Source organism: Cupressus sempervirens, chromosome 3, assembly GCF_028749045.1.
Source record: "Cupressus sempervirens isolate cs-2001-9-10 chromosome 3, ASM2874904v1, whole genome shotgun sequence".
NCBI classification, from domain to species: domain Eukaryota; kingdom Viridiplantae; phylum Streptophyta; class Pinopsida; order Cupressales; family Cupressaceae; genus Cupressus; species Cupressus sempervirens.
The window spans coordinates 185,639,678-185,662,129 of NC_143120.1; the positions used below are offsets into that span (position 1 = coordinate 185,639,678).

At 36.0% G+C, this 22,452-nt stretch overlaps 1 pseudogene across 1 annotated transcript in view; it reads left to right on the forward strand.

The window, feature by feature from the left end:
* Positions 1 to 8,391: 8,391 nt before the first annotated feature.
* Positions 8,392 to 22,452, forward strand: part of LOC149565414 (G-type lectin S-receptor-like serine/threonine-protein kinase At2g19130 pseudogene) — a 34,737-nt pseudogene continuing 20,676 nt past the window's right edge. The window contains exon 1 of the transcript XR_016362043.1: positions 8,392 to 8,803. The product of XR_016362043.1 is annotated as a G-type lectin S-receptor-like serine/threonine-protein kinase At2g19130 pseudogene (transcript). The remainder of the gene's footprint in view (positions 8,804 to 22,452) is intronic.

Consider the following 22,452-nt stretch of genomic DNA (forward strand, 5'->3'; position numbering starts at 1 on the left):
TCCATCCTTTCATTTCTATAGTATATTCTCTCTACTCATTCATTTAATTGTATTCTGAGTAACTTTACTATAGCAGTAAAGTTCTTTTTTATTTGTTCTCCTTGCATGCCTAATTGGTAGTCTCTATTCAAGTTGCAACACTCAATTTTGGGGACTTCTACGATGCACAATTTGTGAAGCTTTATACAATTTTCATGGTGCAATTGCAGGTAGTGTGAATGAAATTTCTACAGTTTATGATTTTAGGTGGGTTTTATTTATCTTCTTGTAAATACAATAAAATTGCAACACATTCATGTCTAAAAGGAGTGAGTAAAATCAAGTTGTATCAGTTAACTGGTCTCAATTAAAAAAACTTTTTTTTTTGGTTTTTTCTTTACACATCTTTTACTTTGTACATATCTAAGAATATATTGTAATATTCATTATGTTAGGCTATTCTTCCACCTGGAATGAAAATCCTAGAGGCCTATGCAAATGGATCAACTGAAGAACAGATATGTTTCATTAATGATAATTAATGTTGCTATATTGTAGAGCATGGCAATTTTTAATGATATTCCATAGTACAATAACCATATGCATTATTTAAGAACTAAATTTGAATTGTTAGATTTAGTATGCCACAGTACTAAATATACCACCTTTAACATTCCATGCTTTACAAGCATTCATTTAGAATTTGGCTATTTTCTTCACTTCTTTTTACAAGGTAAAATACTTATTAATTGCTTTTGAACTATTTTGTTTACATGTCATTTGTCTTCTAGGCTTTCCATTTGTATTCTTGATATTTTTTAGTTCTCATTAAGTATATAATAAATATTAAATTACTAATGCTGGCACATTCCTTTGTGATAAACACTCAACTTATTACTTTGCTTCATTTATAAGCTGTTTTTTCCATTTTATGAATGCTTGTCTGGTTTGACCTAAATAGTTTGTGTGATTTTATTTAATTTGTGTGAAAGAAAGATTTAATTTGTCAAGGTCCCTTCTGATAGTGCGACAGGTGCTCAAATGTTTGCAAGGTGTAATTCATATGTTATAACTAGTGTACTATGTTTTATCTAATCAAAGGTTCAAATGCTTATTGCAGTCACACATACACATACTTGAAAGTACTCTTGAAAACCAGACTGCACTTCTCATGGGTCTTGAATATCTGATTGGTATTTTATATGTGGATGACACTGAAGTTTTCAAGGCCAATTTTGGGATTTTGGGTTGCTTTGTCTACTTGTACTTTGTTACAGTTACAAGATTTTTGTTGTAAGCTCTTTTATTCTAGTTATTATGCTTTGGTTATAGGTTTGTTTGGATTATTGGAATGCAATAATTATGGAACTTTTTGAGGCACACAATGCTTCTAACAATCCTTCTACCATTGTTAATGTCATGGGACTTCATGTAAATCAGTCATCAATGCTTTTGTTGTCCTTTGTCAATTCTACTTTCTTTAGGGTGAGTTAGTGCATATTGTATATTGCCTTGTTTTTCCATGTGATGTCCCACACTTTATATAGCTTCAAAACTCAATTGATCAAATATTGAGGAAATGCCATTAATAACTAAAAAATCATGAAATAGCCTCATGCATCAATAATATCAAGATTTTACCATAGAGCTATAACTGTAAAATTTGCTGGAAGAATAAGCAACCTAATTTAGCAAAATGCTTTACATATCTGATTTAGGCATACCCAGAAAATAACTCTCTGCACTATGTTGGAGATAGCTCTAAAAATAGTTGATTGCAAGGTCTGAACCACAAGGTGGCAGCCACATAGGTCACTCAAAGAACTTATCATAGAAACAATAAATTTATTTTTACCAACTTAAAAACCCTTTCAATAGTGTAGTCTGATTTCGTTGCTTGAGAAGTGCAACTAGGGATGCTAAATCCTAGGTGACTTGACCTAGAATCAATATGCATAAAGGGATTTCCTCTCTCTCTCCCTCCCTCTCTCTCCCCCTGAAAAAGTTTCCCAATTCATAGTCTACAAGGACCTAGTGATAGGCTAACCTAATTAATTGCTACATACTAAAAAGGGGACATTACAATCCATTGATATTTAAATTGAATGGTGAATACACTAAGATTGCAACTTGATTGGATAGAATGCTCATTTTATTCATAATTCAATGTTTTCTATTTATTAAAATATTGTTGTTAGTTGATGTGGCTAGATCAATGCAATGCTATCAATCATGGCTTGCAAAGAGACCACATTTCTTTGAGGAATTCTATAAAATAGTTCAGATGCCTTACTTATGATTTGACATTTTGCATGCATCTTGCTCTCTCTCATCCTGATGATGGATTATAGAGAGTGATATGAAATGATGATACTAAAAAACACACACAATCAAATCCAAAATGAACTTGCATTACAAATGGATTGTGGATACAACTTTTTATGAATTGTTGTGTTGAGAGTCATGTGGGCTCAAGAACTTTAGTGAATATGTAATATTTGAAAATGAATGGAAACTTGAAAACCATAGTTAAAATTGAACTGCTGTGTTTTCAAAACCTAATGAGTCATTAAAGTTACTTTTGTAAGTAGTTTATGTGACATGTGGTTTACTGTTGTGGGTTTCAAGTTTTGACTTGATTCTTTGACTAGTCAGGATGTTTACTAGAGGCTTGGGGAGTTTGTTCTATGATGATGTTATGTATCCTATCTTTTATACCTGACCATTGTGATATAGTCACATGTCTTCTTTGATGAGTTTGATCGGTTGGATGTTATTGCTTTCCAATTTCTCTTGTGTAGAATTGAAGTGAATGGGACTTTTCTGGTGTAACCTTTAAGTCTTTGATCAGTTATCTTTGGATTGTTTCCTATTTACATTTATAGGACTAAGGTGATTATGTGATTTGTTTTTGGTGATGTCATGGTTTGATAAATATGTACTTGATTTTAGATTAGTCCTATTAGGATGATTGTATTGGTGAAACCTATGAATTTAATTAGTGATATCTGAGTACTTTTCAATTGCTTATTTAAGAACTGATGCATGGTTTATGATCTTATGAGATCTTCTTCTTTTATTGATCTTATGGTAGGTTATATATATGTCATGTTGGGAAATGGCTTGCAATGGAGGCCAGAGCCCTAAAGAGGTTGCCTAGGTAACCCATTGTAGGTTGTTTTAATGAGTGACGACATTTCATTAATTGGGTTTAAAATTAATTAATAAGATATGGTGCCACATAAAGTCACTAGGGGGTCGGCATCCTAAGAGACTGTTAGGGTAACCTTAGAGTTGACTTGTTCGTATGCCTTGTTTGTACGAAAGGATACTGATGCCACATAGAGACACTAGGGGGGGCTGGAGTCCAGAGTTGTTGCCAGGGTAACCTTAGAGTTGGCTCATGCAATGACACTTGCTCAATTACATAGTAGATTTCCTACATGTCTTTCTTGGCACTCTGGGATTAGTTGATACTTGTGTCTTGGTTCCCTTTGAGATAGTTTTCTTTCATGTGTTTCCTTGACCTAGATGTTGGCTTTGACTTGTGTTCTAATATCTATATTGGACTTGAGTTTTTCTCCTCAGTGTGGTGGGAGTGGGCCTTTTAGGTTCCACGAGGTTGGGTGGTAGCGCATTTTCTTATACCACTGAGATCCAACCTTTGGATGTCATTGTTGGGTGTGCTTGTGAAAATGTTCCTTTCTATCTAACCTTATATTTTTGTTGGATTGTATTATTCTTTTTTTCTATATTTGTTTATCAAAGATCTTATGAAATGATGTATTATATTCACGATGTATATTCTTTGAGCTTTTCATACTGCGTGACTTGTACAGTGGATGATTATGTAATCTGATTATTGCCAAGTGACATCTTGTAATTGTATATTATTTAAATGGATTTATACTTGTAATTATTCTTTGATGTGGATTTGTTATATATTGGATTTAGTATTAATTAAACTTAAATGTGATTCAACGTCATGGGACCCTTAAGAGATGTAATCTATTTATGGATTGTGTTTATGTATGTCAGTTAATGCTTCCACTATATTTTATCTCATGTTATTATTGCCTCTGGTATATTATATTTGTTTTTGGTTATTATCTTTCAAACAAAAGGTTTGACAAACTTACTGAAACTTTAGGTTAATTTCTTTTGGGTTCCTTGGTGGAGCGTTACATTATACATTAATTTAAGTTCATGTATAGCTATTATTTTATCTTAAAGCCCAATCTCAAAGAAAATAAACAAGCAATTGAATTGAAGTAAATATTAAAGTATCCATATATAGACATAGTCTATAAATAATGAAATATGGAGGAAGCCAAAAAAAAAAGGAGTGAAATCTTATTTTAACAATGAAAATTCAAATAAGTAGTTCTTATTGTAAAAATATTCAAACATAGAAATTTAACTTTATAAAAATAAAGCCAAAAAAAAAGGAGTGAAATCTTATTTTAACAATGAAAATTCAAATAAATAGTTCTTATTGTAAAAAGATTCAAACATAGAAATTTAACTTTATAAAAAAAAAAAAAAATTTTATTAAAAAATGATATAAATAAAGTCCAATTAAGATTGGAGTTGGTGTTCATGTCCTTTAGAAATTGTCAAAAAAAAAAAAATAAATAAAAGAAAATCATTAGATCATTTTATTGAAATTATACTTATATAAAACTAATTTCTATAATCCTTTATTATGTTTTGTCTTTAGTTGAAATCTCCTTTACATATTTATTTTATTTATCATTTATTATTTTTGAGTGTTTGTTGATCATGCACAATGGTACCACAACTACCACAACTCACATTCACTATACTAAACTGTATACTTTTTCTAACTAACACTTCTAATATGTTATCACTATTTTAAGGCATACCTTGAGGTCTCTTTTCTAGTTTTAGAATTTTTTTAATTGTGACCAAATGACTGAATCATTCATACTTAGCAAGCTCATCCAAGAAAATGTGTAATTTGCAACAGTAAACCATGATGATCACTATTATGAATGACATATCTTTTCTACATGAGGTGAAATGTTTGATGCAAAAAAATATGCACCCTATTATGATCAACAAAGTCCCAATTGCAATAAGTTAGGCTCAACGCTTATGAGAGATCATTTAAACTTACATGGTGAAATATGAATTATAGATCAACCTAACATATGTAGTAATGAAATTATGAAACATGTACTTGCACATGAAAAAAAATCATTAGATAAAATGATGAAATTGGAATTTTTATTTCTATCTTTGAACTTATTTGGTGTTTCTACGTGAGTGAGCTATGTATGCTTTAATGGTATATAAATATGGAATTGTGATCATGACCTTTGAGAAAACCTTTTTCCCTATGTAGATGATGCAAATATGATAGAATAATTGAAGTTGAAGATATTGATGAGATGCTACAAACAACTATATATAGGATTTTTCATTGCAAAAATACATGTCCCTCTTCTTGATTTACACTTTATCTTTTTGTGCATATATTACTTTTATAAATGCATCCATTTTTTGAGCTATTCTCATGGCTTGTGTGGAATATGCACTTTCTTTTGGTGAATAAAAGAACTTTTAATGCAAGTATATGTGTAATTTTATGATGTACTACATTTGCATAAAAATGTATAATATTCTTTTATCAACATTTTAATTTCAATAAAATACTTAATCTAAAATCAAAAGTGTAGCTTAGATATTTCTTTTAAATTTATAACTAACTCTATTTGCTTGATTAATAAAAAATATTATCAACAATAAATCAGATCTAATCGACATTCAAAAGATGCCATAATGAGTCTTAATCTAAGATATATTTGATCAAGCAATTCTTTGTTTTGATTATTAATAAGATTTCTTAATTAAAAAAATAAAGTAATAAAGATTTTTAAAAAATAGAAAGTAATAAAATAACTTGTTCAAAAGTAAATAGCTTATTTACAAACACATGGAATCAACTAACTAAAATAAATATTCAAAATTCAAAATAAATATTTTACAAAGTTTTGGAGCAAATGGAGGGTGGGTCATATGCATGGGATCGTAATGACCATGATGCACAAATGTCTTCCTTTCAAAAAATTTGAGATGAAAATGATATGTTATGGATGTTCCCTTAATTACACATATGCCAATCATTTTCCCTAAAGCTTTTTAAAAATCATAAAATATAAAAAAGCTAATATGAATAGTTAAGTAAACAAAGAATGTAGTGTCCTAGCTAATAAGGAAATTGTGAATACGACATTAAGTTATTAAGGAATAATAGTTTAATTAATAAATTAAAAAAATCTTCTACTAAAGTTGACTAGATAGACATGCAATTAGTTGTGGCCAACCTCTTGACAAAATGCACTAAAGAGAAAAAGTAAATTAATTGTTTTCCAAACCTTTTATTATATTCTAATACAAAATATGACAAATATTAAAAATTTATTACAGCATAAGCATTCTCTTATATGAAAGTGAGAAGCTACATTTAAAATCCAACGATTGACAATCTCAGGGAGAGAATGACTACCATTGAAGCAATCTATTGAGTTTATTTAGCCCTTTATATCAACTGATCATTTCTACTTTATGCAAACCAATAAGATGCTCAAGAATAGTTAATTCACTTACTTTATCTATTTCATGCACATTACTCTGGGTCTGTAGTCTCTGCGCTAAGCACTTGGCAAAGCACAAATGGCTAAACATCACGCAATAAGCTTTATTCCAACACTAAAAGTGTTAAATAGTCAAAGTTGACTAATTTCTTTGAAGCTTAACTTTCTCCTTAGTGTATGATGTTTAAGGGTGGCCGACAAAGTGGACTTGGTTTACTTCCTCATTGTTGAGCATATTTTTTGTCATAGCATTTATGTTGTTATATTCCTTCCATAATGCATTCAAAGTGCTACCTAGCCAGCTGCTTTTCATCGACGTAATCGTATGAATGTGTAGGGGACTATTCATTTCTCTCCCAAATTCTCTCACTCTTCTATAAGAAACCTCATTTTAATGGGCCTTTTCAGGATCTATAGAATAAACAAGGCTCAAATCCAAACAAAAGACAGACCAACACAAGTCATAGTTATGAACGACATGGGCCTCGCCTACAACACTCAAACTTGAGAAATACTGAAAACATGTTTCTATTTCTCTAACAAGGGCTGCGTGCAGCTCTAGTCCCTGCGGCAAGTTTCACAGGAGATGTGAATGGATTGCAAGGAAGAAGAAACTTCAGAAGAGGCCCAATGACAAGTGTCATATATAGGTTTCTCAGCTAGGCCTGTTTTGCTCCTACAGCTTGGTTCTTTGGCATGGCTTGTTTCCGAATGTTGCAAGTATCATACACTAAACTTGGCTCCTATTTAATAGGTAGCGGATAGAAGAGGAAAAGGCATAGATAATTTACTTGGTAGACGAAGTGCTTGATCCACCATGGACAACATATGGTGGTTGTCGATTCTATTGAAGCAACACTCACAGTTGTTTATCCAACAAGCATCAAATGAAGCATATACATAAGTAGATGCAATGCAAGTAACAACATCAGAGCAATCATCTTTAGCAACAGAATAAGAAGAAAGAGTAGCAGTTTACTTTGTTACAACCTGTCCTTCTCTACCAGTCAGTTAAACCTAACTTTGTTTTCACGCTCAAAATGAAGTGGATACATACAAACGATTGCAATGAACAAAAAAACAAAACAATACTTTCTTTTTCTGAGAGATTGTAGTGTAGAGGTTACATAAAGAATTGTTTGCTGAATTTTAAGGATATAAAACAATTCATTAGTGGGCCTAAATTGAAAGTATGCAAGTCATTTTTATCTGTTATGCAATCAAGGGTCTGCACGACAAAAGAAAAATTTAACTATAAATTTATGACTCTATTCATATGCCCTAAAATGAAAATATCTCTTAACTTTAAGAAACACCCTGCAAAGCAAAAATGAGAATGTGATGTCAATGCATGTATGTTTAAGAAATATCTCTTAAGAGCCCTTGCCACACAATTCCTAGCATGTGAAGGTATTCCAACAAAGCTCAAGCAAAGATTATATTCCATAAGCAACAAGAAAAGCTTCACTATTAATTCTAATCCACTCTTATAGAGGAAGTCACTCATTGTTCACCCATGAGCTGCAACATGAGACCCGATTCTCCAACTGAGTTTTTCTCTAAGGTTTGGCCAAGGACTTGTTGAAAATGCCAAGTGACCTCTGGGCCTTGCCTAGCTGCCAGGTGCTCAAGCAACCATGTAGGTGAAGCACTACTACATAGTACACGCGTTTAAGACATTAACTTGTGATGAAATTTTAATTTTGTCTTTAAAATATATTACATATTTAAGTTATATTATTTATTTAAATTTTAATCGTCTCTAATTAAAGCAACACCCAAAAGCATCAACGAATAGTTCATTATTCAAGATTTATTCATTTCGTCTCCTCCCGCGGCAGTGAACTCACCGTGCAAAGTAAACTCTTCGATCAAATGGAGTAATTAGAGGCATCACCGTGTAAACTCGTCGAAATGGAGTAATCAGGCGCTGAACCTACGGTACCCACTCATGCAAATGCATTAAAATGGAGTAATCAGAGGCAAGATATTTGGATAGGAGGGGGTATTTGTACTAGAAGAAGCATGATATTATGTAGTATTTATGCCCTAGCTGCAGTCTTCTTCCGCGGTTTTGCTTCCTGGAGATTTTCGTTATGGCTGCCTTGTAGCAATGGAGGATCTATTTGTCTCAGCTGTTTAGTTCTAGCGGCTTTGCCCGTTGCATTTCACTCATCTCCGTGCCCTGAAATTGAGCATAAATGGTATGTTATTGCTTTTTACAGTTTATTTTCTGGGTAAATATGGTATTGCCTATATATAATGTTGAGATTAGCTTCAAATTTTTCTATGTAGATACAAAAAGCTTGGATTCAATTTTAGTTTAGTCTATTGAAGAATCTTTAATTTTACTTGAAGGTTTCAAATGGAAAATAATTATGGGTTAAAACAGAATTTGGCAGAGAATACATTTTATACAAAAGGTTTATAAAAAAAGGAACAAATTTGTAGATCCTTAGGGTTTGATTATAGAGCCTTTTCGATGCAGAAGCCTATAGAATGGTAGGAACGTGCCCATGCCGAATAGTGAGGCTGGTGCATGCAGAGGTTCCTACGGGCATGAAAGTTTGCCTACCCTCCGGCCGAGTAATGCTGAGCTGGACTGTTGCAGGGGACCATCCTGTGAACGCATACACAGATGCATTTTGAGCCATAAGTGTATACTACATGCTTGATCCCATGATGCTGCATATTAGGCCCTGTTGAGCTCATAATAGCCCTCTCGGAATGCCTACTCATTCCTCCTCTGCAAGAAGTGGCTTCTACTCTCCCTCATGGGCTCTCAAAGCCTCCAGTCCTCCAACATCATTGGGATCTCTGATCTCTGTAGCAGGCCATCCTCAACAATCAAAACACTGTGCAATGCACCCTCCTTTAGCAAATGCCAACAATCACTCTACAGCCTGATCTGCCACCCTGTGGGCCCGTAATTGAGAAAACACCAATATCCTTCGTGCACCTGCCTCCATATCAGCCACATATTGTCATGTGCTTGCCTCCATAACTGCCAAATATTGTGCTAGGTCACTTGACTCACCCTGTGTCTCAGATACCTCATGTTGGATATATGCAAGAGCCCTTCCCTTTGACTCCTCTCCCCATACACCACGTCATGTGAGGGACCAACTCTAATTCCCTCGAATGAGAACTCCCCTGTTCCAAATCAACAATCTCATGTGGCACCGGTACCTTCCGCTATTGATGCAGGAGCATCCAGAGGTATAAGGGCAATCTTATGTCACCCAAAAAAAATGTACTTAGACTTAGTTTCTGTTTCATGTGTTTTCATTTCTGGATACCCATTTGGGTCAAATAAAGGTTTCAACTCTCATAGTTCCACTATCAGTGTGCTAGTAAATCCCGAAAAAATAGGAGTATGTAATTGGGCCATCATTTTGATAAACTAGAAGGTGTAAATTGGCCAGATGAATGTAATTGTAATTTAGAGCATTCCAGAAAAAGAATCAGGTCAAAAGGCCCCACGGTTTGAAAGTTATTGTAGTTTTTCGAGTTTTGGAGACCTAAGAATGCTTCAAATTCAGGTTAGGGGCATTAAATGACTTCGAAAAGGGCTGAAAAATGGGGGACGAGCGCAGCTCGTCCATAGGGCTATAAAGCGCTTCGAGAGCTTTCCGAAAATGTAAACGGTTCGTCAATCGGAGCTACGGTTCAAAAGTTATGCCTCCCGGAAGTTCGGTTACCGTTTTTGGATTCTTCTAGATTTGTGTCGACTTCTAACGCAGCTTCTGGAGCCTTCTATTTGGTCGGTGGATGCCTACTAGCACTTTCTAGAATGTATTCTTAGTCCTTAACCCTCCGGGGTCTATTTAAGGAGATTTCTAGCATTGTAAAAAGTAGTTCGGAGTGGAGTTTGAGAGGAGGTACTAAAAGGAGAAATTATCTCTAGATTTATGCTATTGTAAGCCCTTAGGGCATGTTTTGAAGTCTATTTTCTCTGTATTGAATGTACTAGCTTATTTTCACAGTTAATACAATTTCCCTTTTCCTGTTGTGTCCATTCTATGTTGTGGGTTGTGTTCCCATCAAGTGGTATCAGAGCAGGTTTTCCTGAGTGTGTAGACGGAGCGCCGACTGTGAGGCAGTTTGCACCAGGACTGTGTGGTTGTGGGTTCGAGTTAGAAGATGCCTCCACGAAGAGAGCGTAGCGGAAGGGCCAAAGCTATTAATCTTGAGGAGGTTAGAGCCCTCCAAAGGCAGGTACAAGCATTGCAGGAGGAGCTCCGTAGAGGAACAAGTGTGGCCGCAGGTGATGAAAGTGAGGATGACAATGAAGAAGACGAAATTGGACCAGAAGGGGAAGTTCTGAATCATGCAGAGGAAAGGCTTTTTAGGGCCATTACTAAGTTTGGGAAAAGACCTACAATTGAAGTGGGTGTATTTTCAGGAAATCTGAAACCAGATGAGTTGATCGATTGGATCAATGAACTGGAAGAATACTTTGAGTATGAGGATATCAGGGACCCAGATAGGGTTAAGTTTGCAAAGGCCAAACTGAAAGGCCATGCCAAAATCTGGTGGCAAGAGGTTCAATTGGAAAGAAATAGAAGGGGAAAGCAGAAGATCACAAGGTGGGATCGGATGGTGGACAAATTGAAGAAGCAGTTCATTCCTGTGGACTACGAGCTTGATTTGTTTAAGAAGATGCATGGGTTAAAGCAAGCAGGAAGATCAGTCCAAGAATATACAGAGGAGTTTTACCGACTCTTGATTAGAGCAGGGCATGCAGAAGCAAATAAGGAGAAGGTTGCTCGTTATATTAGTGGGCTGCGGCTTAGCATCCAGGAGGAATTAAGTCTGGTAAGAATGACCAGCATTGAAGAGGCATACCAGTTTGCCCTACGAGTTGAAGAGAAGCTGAATAAAAGGTTTGAAGGAAGACAAAGAGGGCGCAGTCAAGAAGGAAGGGGAAGCGGCAGGTCATCTGGAGGCTGCAATGAAACCCAAAAGAAAAATGAAAATGTGGGTACTAGCAAGAACCAGAGGAATGAGGGTTTCAACCGCTCCCGTGATCAAGACTTTGGAAATCAGAGAGGAAGAGGTAGAGGACGTGGACAAGGAAGAGGAGGCTTCCGTGGTACCTGTTTCCATTGTAATGAAGAAGGTCATCGTGCCTTTGAATGCCCTCAAAGACAAGGAAGGACAGATAGGAGTGCTGAGGGTCAAGCTAGGGTTGCTCATGTGGATAAAGAAGGTAGTAGTGAAATACCACTTGAAGTTTCAGATTTACTAGTTGAGTTTGGAGATATTATCTCTGATAATGTTCCAGAAGGATTGCCACTAGTAAGGCAAATCAGTCATTAGATAGATCTGATTCCAGGAGCTAGTTTGCCTAACAAGGCTGCTCACAGGATGACTCCTACTGAAACAGAGGAGCTAAATAGACAGGTTCAGGAGCTATTGAGGAAGAGCTTGATTCGGGAGAGCCTAAGTCCATGTGTAGTACCTACAGTACTCGCACCAAAGAAGGATGGAGAGTGGAGGATGTGTACACACTCTTGAGCTATAAATAGGATAACTATCAAGTACCGGTTTCCTTTGCCAAGAATGGATGATCTTATGGACTGCTTGAGTGGAGCTCAGTACTTCACAAAGATAGATCTCAAGATTGGTTATCACCAGATACGGATTCGAGAAGGAGATGAGTGGAAAACAGCCTTCAAGACCAAGGAGGGTCTTTATGAGTGGTTAGTCATGCCCTTTGGATTAACGAACGCCCCAAGCACCTTCATGCGGCTCATGAATGAGGTACTTAAGAAGTTCTTGAGAAAAATTGTTATTGTTTATTTGGATGATATTTTAATTTTCAGCAAGACTTTGGAAGAACATTTATTGCATATTCGTAGTGTTCTTGAGAGGTTGAGGGAAGAGAAATTGTTAATTAATTTGAAAAAGTGTACCTTTGCTAAAAGGGAGTTAGTCTACTTGGGGTTTGTTATATCACCTGAAGGTCTTAAAATGGATCTAGAGAAGGTAAAAGCCATCTTGGAATGGCCTACTCCAAGGTCTGCTACTGAGGTAAGATCATTTCATGGTTTGGTTAGTTTTTACAGGAAGTTCATAAAGAATTTCAGTGGCATATGTGCACCCCTAACTGATACAATAAGAGGGGATAGAAAAGAGTTCAAATGGACTACAACAGCTGCGAGAAGTTTTGAATTGCTGAAGAAGAAGGTGACAGAACAGCCTGTGTTGGCACTTCCAGATTTTAGAAAAGTGTTCCAGGTGGATTGTGATGCTAGTGGCAGTGCTATTGGGGCTGTATTAAGCCAAGAAGGTAAGCCTATTGCATATTTTAGTGAAAAATTGAATGATGCAAAGAAGAAGTATTCTGTTTATGATCAAGAGTTCTATGCAATAGTCCAGGCCTTAAAGAAATGGAGGCATTATTTATTGCCAAAGGAGTTTGTTTTGTATACTGATCATCAGGCATTACAGTACCTAAATAGCCAAGGTAAATTGAATTAGAGGCATATGAAGTGGGTAGAGTTCTTGCAGAGCTATACATTTGTGTTGAAGCATAGAAGTGGAAAATCTAATAGGGTTGCAGATGCACTAAGCAGGAGACAGTTGTTGCTTACAGTAATGCAGGTTGAAGTAGTTGGGTTTGATGAACTCAAGAATCTGTATCTTGAAGATCCTGATTTTGCTGAAGCATGGAAAGCTTGTAAAGAGCCTGTTGCTATAGATAGAACTAAGTGGTTAGACTATCTGATTCAGGATGGTATGTTATTCAAGGGCAGTCAATTATGCATTCCAAGGAGTTCCATGAGGGAAAATCTGATTAAGGAGAAACACAGTGGAGGGATGACAGGCCATTTTGGTCGAGATAAGACCATTGCCATTCTTAGAGAACATTATTTTTGGCCTCAGATTTCACAGGATGTGAAGAAGTTTGTACAGAGTTGCCAGGTTTGTCAAGTTGCCAAGGGATTTAGCCACAACACTGGACTATATCAGCCATTGCCTGTTCCATCAAAGCCATGGGAGGACATAAGTATGGATTTTGTTCTTGGATTGCCGAGGACACAAAGGGGTAATGACTCAGTATTTGTGGTGGTTGATAGGTTCTCCAAAATGACACATTTCATTCCATGCCACAAAATTCATGATTCTGTCCAAATTGCAGACTTGTTTTTCAGAGAAGTGGTGAGACTACATGGTCTCCCAAGGAGTATAGTTTCTAACAGAGATACTAAATTTGTGGGGTATTTCTGGAGGACATTGTGGAAGAAGTTGAAAACAGACTTGAAATTCAGTTCCACACATCACCCACAGACTGACGGCCAAACAGAAGTCTGGGCAATTTGCTGAGATGTTTAGTTGGGGATAAGCCCAAGAGATGGGATTTGATTCTAGCACAGGCAGAGTTTGCTTATAATAACTCTGTAAATAGGAGTACTAGAAAATCACCATTCCAAATTGTATATGGAAATAGCCCAAGGACTGCACCAAAATTGAGGAAGATAGAACAAGGGGAGAGGACAAGTGCTGAAGCTGAAGAATTTGCTGAACATATCAAGCGTCTACATGATGAGGTTCAGGCACACATTACCAAGATGAATCAAGAGTATAAAACTAGGGCTGATCAAAGGAGAAGACATAAGGAATTCCAAGCAGGGGATCTAGTCATGGTACACTTACGAAAAAAAAGATTTCCAGCCGGTACTTACAACAAGCTGAAAATGAAGAAATTTGGCCCTTGAAAAATTCTGAAGAAACATGACTCAGGAAATGCGTATGAGGTGGAGCTGCCAGATGGTATTCACATTTCTCCTATTTTCAACATTGCAGATTTAACAGAGTATCATGATGATGGTGCAGATGAGGAGCTGGTGTTAGAGCCATGTCCGATTCCTGCTTCTAAGAAGGAGGAGATACAAGACATTCTAGATCATCGTGTGGGTAGAAGTACAAGAAATAGGCAGTATGAAGAATATTTGGTCAAGTGGAAAGGACGATCGATAGAGGATTCAACTTGGATTTCAGCAGCTGAGGTTTCCCATTTGGGATTTCCTCTACCATTCATAAAGTGACAGGGTCACTTTTCAATCTACCCTGGGTGTCTGATGCAGGAGCATCCAGAGGTATAAGGGCAATCCTTTGTCACCCAAAAAAAATGTACTTAGACTTAGTTTCTGTTTCATGTGTTTTCATTTCTGGATACCCATTTGGGTCAAATAAAGGTTCCAACTCTCATAGTTCCATTATCAGTGTGCTAGTAAATCCCGAAAAAATAGGAGTATGTAATTGGGCCATCATTTTGGTAAACTAGAAGGTGTAAATTGGCTAGATGAATGTAATTGTAATTTAGAGCATTCCAGAAAAAGAATTAGGTCAAAAGGCCCCACGGTTTGAAAGTTATTGCAGTTTTTCGGGTTTTGGAGACCTCCTAAGAATGCTTCAAATTCAGGTTAGGGGCATTAAATGACTTCGAAAAGGGCCGAAAAATGGGGGACGAGCGAAGCTTTTTGAAAATGTAAACGGTTCGTCAATCGGAGCTACGGTTCAAAAGTTATGCCTCCCGGAAGTTCGGTTACCATTTCTGGATTCTTCTAGATTTGTGTCGACTTCTAACGCAGCTTCTGGAGCCTTCTACTTGGTCGGTGGATGCCTACTAGCACTTTCTAGAATGTATTCCTAGTCCTTAACCCTCAGGAGTCTATTTAAGGAGATTTCTGGCATTGTAAAAGGTAGTTCGGAGTGGAGTTTGAGAGGAGGTACTAAAAGGAGAAATTATCTCCAGATTTATGCTATTGTAAGCCCTTAGGGCATGTTTTGAAGTCTATTTTCTCTGTAGTGAATGTACTAGCTTATTTTCACAGTTAATACAATTTCCTTTTTCCTGTTGTGTCCATTCTATGTTGTGGGTTGTGTTCTCATCAGCTATCGTGAAAGAGGTTTGGGTCCAAAGGGTGCCATGGGGGTGAGTTGATAATGGGTGAGCCAAGTGACAATGGGGTTAGCTGTGGAGGGATCTGCGACCATTTGAAATGTAAATGACAACCCACCAAATCATGCCTGTACAACATTATAAAAATTACTGCATGTAATGTCTGAACATTCAATTGTTAACACCTTCTAGAGCCAACTGTTACTGTCTTCAGCCAAAATGATGAACTTGAGAAATTGATTATCAATGAACGTCGGATAAGAATCTTTATGCTTCCCAATATGTCCAAACTCCAGACTTCTCTGTATGAACAAAAGTACTACTATATATATTTAAAATTCGTATAATATCTCTAACGAAACTCTTTATGTTTTGTTAGCATGGGTTTAATATCTCTAATTGAAACTCTTTATGTTTTTTCAGCATTCCGCATGAATATTATTGTATTCCAAGTCTCATTCAGTATTGATCTTATCTATTCAAAGACTAGTCCATATTGAACTCATCTATTGAATGATTGATCATCTAAGACCAATCCTAAAATATCAATACACTACTTATGGCTAAATATTGTTGAATTTACAACATCTATTTTATCATCTTTATGTGGAAATTTTGCACATGAGCTTTGCTCGTCTGAATAAGTCAATTTATCCTCCAAAACTAAGAAAAAATTATAAACCAGTGTATGTTTGTAATGGACAAAAAGAAAATAAATCATAGGTGTGAATCATAGAAAGATAACAAAACAAGCAATCCAAATTATTCATGTTTTAATGAATAGATAAAAATAGATAGATAAATGTAGAAAGATAGATAAAGAAGTACTATCTCTGATGATTAGATGAAGGATATACACCTATCTTTGAATATTTAGGTTGTTTAGACTGTCAAGAAAGGTTGAAGGCACCAGTCTTGATTTTGTCACCAATCATTTTAAAATCTAAAATATATTTTCTTGTGTGTAAGCTATTACTTAACCAGTCTGAATGAGTTCTAGGAAATTTGCAAATGAGTAAATATCATTTTTTTATGAGATCCTATTGCACAACTCTACCAAGCTAGTAGGATGCGTGGCTAGGGACAAATTTTTGCCTTTAAATATAGAAATTTTCAGTTTGTCTGCAATTTGAATCCTTCTTTTCTCTGTTTCTGTCTTGTAGGATCTTAGGGAACCCCTTTTTGTTTTTTAGCAGAGCCATAAATGTTGAAGTACCCTCTCTTCGCAATGTCCCAAATCCACCCTTCATAAATCATGATATGGTCACAGACAGGTGAGTCTTCATCTTTAGATTCTTTACAAGTATCTTATTATGTGTTACTCTCACATGTCTTAGCTTTGTGAAGCATGCTTGATAAATAGGCTATTCCTTTGTGAATCATGCTTGATAAATAGAGCTATTCTTACTTATCCTCATTTTCCTCCTTTGGAATGGATGTCTAGTATGATTGACTGATTGAGACTAGAGACCCGACTTTTCATTGCTGGTACATATTCCTTTTGTTGTTCAGCATTTTCTATGCAGTTGAATTTTGAATATACTAATGTTTAGACCTCCTTTTATAAAGATGTTCCTTAAGGCAGTGGCTTCATAAATCGTATCCATCCCTTTAGGTAAGGTTACACATAAGATTTATAACATAGAAGCATTACTCTACAAAAAGAGGAGTTTATTGCCATAGGGATGCATGGTGATCTGATTTGAATTGGATTGCCCACTTTTTCTGTTTGTGGGCACGTATGCCAATGCCAAATAAATAATGGGCAGATAGAATAGAGGTAGCAGTTCAAGTGTGCACTGAGTACAGCTCAGCCCCTGTTGAAGAATGAAGGGCTCAAGCATGCAAATGATGACATAAATAGCAATTGACAGTTTATAGATTGGGGCACAGAGAAGAAGTAGAACACACAGAAAAGTGTAGAAAAATAGTGTCTAGGACAGAGGACTATAATGTAGAATAACAACAGAAAGTGCAGAAAAGCAATGCTAGAGTCAGGGATTCGGAGATAAATTACACATGTTTCTCAGACCTGTCAATTGTTGTTTATGATTCTTGATAATAATCCCTATATTGTCTGTTACCATGGAAAAGTGTCAATGGAATTCTTTTGGTAAAACCTTGGTAAGGTTCCATGTTTCTTGTGACTAGTCTAGTACTTATTCTTGTTATGTTGGCAAACATGGGTAATGTTTGAAGACCTAGTCTTGTTTGGAATACACAAATTAATTGGCCAAATTTTATTGTTTGAAGTCACAAAATACTCACTGTCCATGATTACTGAGACTATGAAAGGATAACCCTCAAAATGGGCACCGCATCTTTCACAATTTTCTGGATTTTGATAAACATCCCAAAGGATCTCTTTTGTTATCGAAATTGTCCACATCTGATGAATTTATCAGATATTTGGAATGACACTTCTGTCAAAAACCTTTGGGAAGATTCGAACAACAAATATCAAACCTTGAAGAAAAGGTATGGTGCTACTATATTTGAAAGACCTGTTGTTTAATAGAAAGTTGAGTGGAGGCCACTCTTTTTGGAACAACTTCTTAGACAAGAAGACTTAAGAGATCAGTTATTTGCAATCAACAGAAAGCTGGCTGAAGATGAGATATGGTTGCTCTGGTTAATAGTTTGTCCTCTTTTGAAATGTTTTTGAAGTTATTACATCTTGCTAGAACACTAACGTTTGAAAACTTAGTTCATATATGTTATAAAAAGAGCAAAGATGGGCATAGACATAAAACTATGGTTTGGATAGCCTGAGAATCCACTTGCTGCATGGTATAAGGGCAAAGTGTAGAGAACATTAAATTTTGAATCACAGTCTAAATACACCAAATGTTAGTGAGGTGTGTCAAAAAACTTGCCTCTGCATTTGCTGGTAGAGAATCAAATCCACGTTTGAATGCCATTTCATATATTTGTAAGAGAAATAGAGACATGCATAGGTGGAATATTCCATTTTTGTAGTGTCTGAGGATATTGACTTTGTTATGATCCAATACTAATATTCATTCAAATTGTATTGTCTACAGAAAATAGCACAACTGCAGTAAATGCGTTTCTACAGTAATGAACATTTATCCATTGTTATAACAAGATTGGCAACATACTTTGAGTTAAACTGTCTAAAACAATAGCATCTCAGTAAATATAATTTCTAAAATAAGAAGTCAGCATTCATAATGCTTACTGCATATTGTTGCAAACATTACAGAGTTTTTCCTAAGCAACCTTGGAGTGCTGCAGATACAATGATGCCTTACAGGTGAAATTTTCTGGCAATTATGAATGTTGATTTGCAGGGATAGTATTGGGATTGTCGTTGATGACCCTCCCTTACAGTTTCAAGTTGCATGTGGAATTTTTTCTTGGTGGACATCCAACAGACACAATAATGCAAACCAGGGTGCCGGCACCTTGTGAATGGCATGAGTTCTGCACTGTGTCTCCCTAGCCTTCTGTGCTCCACGATTTTTTTCTGTGCTTCTTTGATGCTCTCCAATGACTCTTGTTGTGATGGCGGTTTGGAAATGAATATAATAATAATTATTTTCATATCTGATTCAGATCAGTGTATGAATTCAGTCACTAGAGGTGTTTTTTCCTACCTGGGTGCTTCTTGCACAGGTTTGTTCCCCAAAGGAGTTCAATAATGTAGGCCATAAACTCAGAAAAATACTAGATATTCAATGGCTTAAGGAGTGCCTTTTTGGTCCTTAAATACCTGTTTGCATTTGAAATTGAAGTAGGCAACTAGTTTGAATTGAATTTATTGTTTTTTCTTCTTTGGTATTGACTAAAAAGAGTATTATTATTAATCTATTAATGATATTTAAATGCTACAAAACACTGATTTAAATAATTAATTTAGCACTAGGACTTGACAATCCTCCCATCCCAAATTTTGCTTGCCCTCAAGCAATCGCGATTTTAGATGATCAAATATCTTTGCTCCCTCTCATATGACATCTTTGAGAAGTAAACTTTTCCACTTCACCAAATATTCTTGAATAACCATATTTTAGACTTTTCTCCCCTTCATATCAGCAATAGCCCTGGGCTCTAAAAATAACTTCCCTTCATCATTAAGCGGTGGCAGCTCTAATGATGGAGTGCTATTGATTGAGGGCCTTTTGTAAGGCACAACTTGTGAAATTATGAGCTCAAGCTTGCAAGCAGCCTCACCTTTTCCAACACTCTAACTCTTTTTGATATTAAAATCTGTTTGTTTGGAAGAGGAAGTTGAAGTTGACAATTAGACTTCTTATTAGGCTATTCCCCCTTAGGAGTGGATTTTTTAGATTCTTTTGTGGAATTAGATGTGGATTGTGTGTTCCTCTTTAGCTTGTTTGTAGATTGCTTTTGTTTCTTGGTGGATCCTATCTCGTGACTTGACCTTTTTGAAGTTATAAAAAACAATTCTTCTTCGGATGAGTTCATGGAATAGTTGAAGAAGAGGGGTGGAGGAAGGGCTATTCATAGAGGACCAATAGTTTAGAGGGACCTGCAACAGGCATTTGGCAAGATTACAGTTGATCGTTTTGATGGTAATGACAAATGTACAACTAGAGCATAGGTACAACAATTGGACAATTACCTAGCTCATAGTCCTATGGTTGAGGGTGAGGCAATTAAGTTTGGCACTATACATTTTGGATGGAGTTGCACATGAGTGGTAGTACCATGGGTCTATAGCCTTGGGTCACAGATCTATCACTACATATGAAGAGTGTACTGATGAATTCATCAAAATATTTGACGAAAAAATATCTTGAGTCGCACTTTAACGAGTTGGCACGGTTTACGTGATATGATTTGGATTCTTGCATAGCAGATTTTCAGAGGCTTTCTGTAAGGGCTTCTAGAATTATAGAGAGGTGGAAATGGTTGGACTAGCTTAAATCATTGAATGAGATCTCCTTTGCATTTGATGTCGTGTGTCATGGGGGTCTTTACGTTCTTCTCAAACTAATTTGAGGAATACCATGTTCAGTGTATTCCTTTTAACTTTTGTCAAATGGTTCACATGCAGTTACAGTAAGCTTCCTACAGTATTCATTTTGCATGATCTAGGTAATAGAGTGCAGATGACAGCTTGTTGACAATATTACACTAATTTCTATTAGAATATGAAGACTCACTAAAGGAAATAGAGTCCTATCATGTTCTATGGATATCACGACCTCATGCTTAGTTTCGGTTGGGTTCCCAAACGTTTTAAAGAGGGCATTCTGGATTATGTCCCAATTAAGTTGTCATGCATTCATGCTTCATAGCTATGTATGTTCTCTCAAATAGAGTCTTGGCTCTTTGAAAGCCACATACATGATGTCTTCTCGCATGTGGAGTTAGCTTACGTGATTGTGCAAATGTCTTCCCAAGCAATTCATGAATTTCCTCTGCTACATGATGCACTCCATTTTCAAACTTGCTCTTTTCATAAACTCCAGTACTGGGAGATTGTGACACATGCTTCCTATTTTATCAGCCATCCATTAATAATATCCCGCCAAATATTTTAGTCACCCCTACATGTTTTCATATTTCAGGTTCAATAAATAATCGAATTGGCTTCAAAGGGTTGATTCATGTGGCTCCGTAGCACTTGAGACCAGGAACATTAATGTTTTCATGATAATGGGGAACTCTTGAACTGATTCAAACTTGGGGGCACACTAAAGTTATCATGATCTACCTATTCGACGAATGCAAATGCCACATCCGTGACATCTACTTCTTCTAATATAGGTGTGATGTGCTATGTCATCCCATGCTATTTGTCAGGTTGAAGCACTTCCTGCAATAGTAGGAATGTGGCATTGACCCCTTTGTTAATTGGGCATTTGTCAACTATTTCTACTCAATGTGTTTTACTTAATTTGAGTTGCTGAAATGAGGAACTTTACATCTGCAAAACCTGGGCACACATCAGCAATGATCTCTTCTTGGTGTTGAGAAAACTATAGTGATCACTGGCATCACAGAGTATGTTTATTTGTTATTCCATTCACTTGGAGTAGCAACATGAGTTGGACAGTGCATAGATGAACCAACATATACATTGTAAATGAGGCACTTGTTGATTATATGCATCATGTGCTGTTTACTACCTTCGGGTGCTTCATAGGAGTAATACTCGAATTAATCACTAGACTTTTATAAATGGCTCCTCTGAAACCATATTTCTGATCTTCATTAACCAATCTCAATATAGAGATATATGAGTAATGCCCAAGGGTTTGATACTACATGTCTTGGAGTTGACAATCTCACAACCTTCAATTTGAATCTGCATCCTTGAGGTTGTGAGTGTTAACTCTAAAATGTCACATCATAGACAAGGTGCACGTGTTTCTTTTTGATAAAATGTGTCCAAAAGTGAATGCACAATTTGGGCACACTGACTGTACTTGACCTAGTAGAAATAAAGTTTAAACAACCTACATATGCTGGCAAAGACATACTTCCCAAATATAGAAGCACAGACAGGGCACCTGGACTATTTTTAAGAATGCCACCAGCAGTTTCAGAGTCAGGATGCCACCAACAGTTTCATAGTCAGGATGGATTATTTCGCAAGTTTATAAATAAAAAGAAAAAATTGCCAAAAAAACATATCACCAGCAAAAAAAATTAGACCAATGCAGTAGAAAATCATTTTATATAATGTGATTCCTACAGACCATTTTGCTGGATTCAAATTGCAATTTGTTTCATTACTAAATTACAGATGTACAAAGTTTGTATGCTCATAAAGATCGAATCTATAAAGTCACCTTTATCTTTATATCATTAAGTAAATGGATCATAGTGAAGAATATGCATAGTTTAATGAAAATGACAAGATATACTTTTGCATCTCGCACAACTAATATGGTGGATAAACCTTTTTAACTTGAGGCTCCATACTGCCCCTTTGGCTAATCAAAG